This window comes from Mastomys coucha, unplaced genomic scaffold (assembly GCF_008632895.1).
Source record: "Mastomys coucha isolate ucsf_1 unplaced genomic scaffold, UCSF_Mcou_1 pScaffold14, whole genome shotgun sequence".
NCBI classification, from domain to species: Eukaryota; Metazoa; Chordata; class Mammalia; order Rodentia; family Muridae; genus Mastomys; species Mastomys coucha.
The window spans coordinates 44,218,935-44,221,358 of NW_022196896.1; the positions used below are offsets into that span (position 1 = coordinate 44,218,935).

The 2,424-nt window shown below is 38.8% G+C and overlaps 1 protein-coding gene across 2 annotated transcripts in view; it reads left to right on the forward strand.

Annotated features, from left to right (window-relative positions):
* Positions 1 to 2,424, forward strand: part of Kcnb2 (potassium voltage-gated channel subfamily B member 2) — a 475,981-nt gene that overhangs the window by 37,576 nt on the left and 435,981 nt on the right. The window contains exon 1 of one of the 2 annotated variants that reach the window (XM_031366922.1): positions 1,159 to 1,221. The exons of the other annotated variant lie outside the window; for it this stretch is intronic. The gene's annotated coding sequence lies outside the window, so the exon portion shown is untranslated. Of the gene's footprint in view, positions 1 to 1,158; positions 1,222 to 2,424 lie in introns of those variants that run through there. 2 annotated transcript variants of the gene reach the window in all.

Below are 2,424 nucleotides of genomic sequence, written 5' to 3' on the forward strand. Positions count from 1 at the left end.
TTGAAAAAAAATGTAAATTGCCATAGTAACTGTAGAACACTTTTCTGTAAACTATGGTACCTAATTTTAATAAATACTTATAATGTACAACCTTAAATGAATTTTAACATTCATATACAAAATTTATGCTCATAATAATAATAACTTACTGCTCTGGCCTTAGTAAATATTTCTAAAGGACCTAAAAGAAGAGTCATTCTTAATGGAGACAACATCTATGTACCAGCTTGAACTGACTTTTTCTGATAAAACATGCTTTCAAAAGTAATTAATAAAGTTAATTCTAGAATTATTACTTGAATGAAAAGTCTATTCCAGTGAACTCATAGCTCCATAGAAGTGAAACACCTGACAAAATATAATTTATAAGGTAAATTGTCATTTTGAGCATTGATTTAGTTAGCATTAGTGATTTCATGTCATTTGAGAGTAAGTGACATTCAACAGTTTTCATGTGCTGAGTCATTAATCTGGACTATATGTAATATAAATTAAGCTTGGACATACCTGTGAGCAAGCAAATGGAGCTGGCCCCAGGGTTTAACTTGATTTGGGGTTTTCTCCTCCTTGTGTTGATTAAATAATGTTTAATATTATGTATGATAGGGACAATAATATGGAATAGTAGAGGTTTATAAATATCTCACAATATATTTATCATTGGGAATAGCCTAGAGAGCCATAGCAACATGCTTGCAATCCCAGAACTTGAGAGGTTGAGGAAAGATTACATCTTCAGAGGTTACCTGGGATCCATAGTAAGACAGTGCTTCCAAATAAATAAATTAGCATTAAGTAGGATATACGTGTACTCACTTTAGGTAGTCCAAGGTATGACAGGCTTTTTCACATGCGGTCAGCCTTGAAATTACTCTTGCTTACCAGTAGCCTGAAATACAGAGATTCCCTTAGGTCTCAACACCATGCACGTTCATACAGCATGTTGGTATTGGAGGTGAGCTGCACTTCCTCTCTTTATCAACAACATATACGACCTCCTCCTTCTTTCTCTTTCCCTTCATCTCCTGAGCTATAGCTGAAGGTGGCTTTTTATGTCAAAATCAGAATTTAAGGAGGTGAGGCTGGGGAGTCTTCTGTGAATGCTGTGCTGCCCCCACTTCAGACATAACATTCTAGAATGAGGGGAGCATCTGGGCGGCAACCAACAGAGAACAACAGAAGCACACAGAGATGCATCGTGGACACAAGGGAGAGGAAAAGGTTTGCTTTCATCTTGCTGATGATTTTTGAGTAGGCACTGAGACCTGGCATCCTAATCATCCCATACTTGGCACCAGTGTACTGTTCATATTTGACTGTATATGTTTCTATATTTAAGTTGACTTCTTATAAAATACATAAACGAAGTGGACATTCCTTGCTCTTTTTCTCCATAAATCACCTTTATAGTTTCTATTAACCCCAAAGCAAAGAAGGTCCTTTGGACATCCTGATGGCCACATCATTGAAGTAGAAACATCTGTCTCCAGGTGCATATACACTGCCACTTCTCCATTTAAACATGTCATGATATAAAGAGCTCCCCTGCAGGGAAACGCAGTGAACTGGGACATCTATTCATTGATTTAGTGTGGATTTGACTTTGTCATCTAAATGAAACAAACATTCGGCAGTTCAGAATGTGACCTCCTGTGATAATCCAATCAAGCATGGAAATCCAGGAGGAGTGCTCTAATACCCAAGAATAGAAAGATGAAATGTTTTTATTAGTCTCCTGGGATCTTGTTTCAGGGTGTTAGAGGTCATTCTTACCCTGAGAGTCACCATTTAACTTGTATCCCATTGAGTCACTCTTGATGCAACCACAAGTGTTGAATGTTACTCTAAATAGATGCCACTGAAGTCTATACCACAGCAGTGTGTACCAAGGACAACCAAGTGATCTCAGCACAGCATCCTTTCTTACATCCTACCTCAGGATATTTGCATATTCCTGAGAGGAAGGACTTCTGGCTACTGCTATAACTAAATCAATATATAACCTTGAATACAGCTATGGATATTGAACCATAGTTGTCCTAGCTATGTCCTGGCTAGGAACTTCTTTTTAATATTGAAATTCAGCTTACATTTCCAAGTTCGTTCTTACAGAGTTGTCTGGGATTGTCTGACTTGAACTCTAGTGTCAGACAAGTGTGTGGTTTCAACTTGATTGCATTAAGAAATAAATCAGTGCCACTCTCTATACTTCGGCACTGTGCTGCAGGTTTGCGCTGGGTGATTTGCTTCATTCATGTGGTGGGAAGCTTTGCTTGGGGAAATCAGCAGAGACCCTGCATGGCGCCCTTGAGGTGAGGAATCTATGGCACCCTTGAGGTGAGCAATCTATGGCACCCTTGAGGTGAGGAATCTATGGTGCCCTTGAGGTGAGGAATCTATGGCACCCTTGAGGTGAGGAATCTA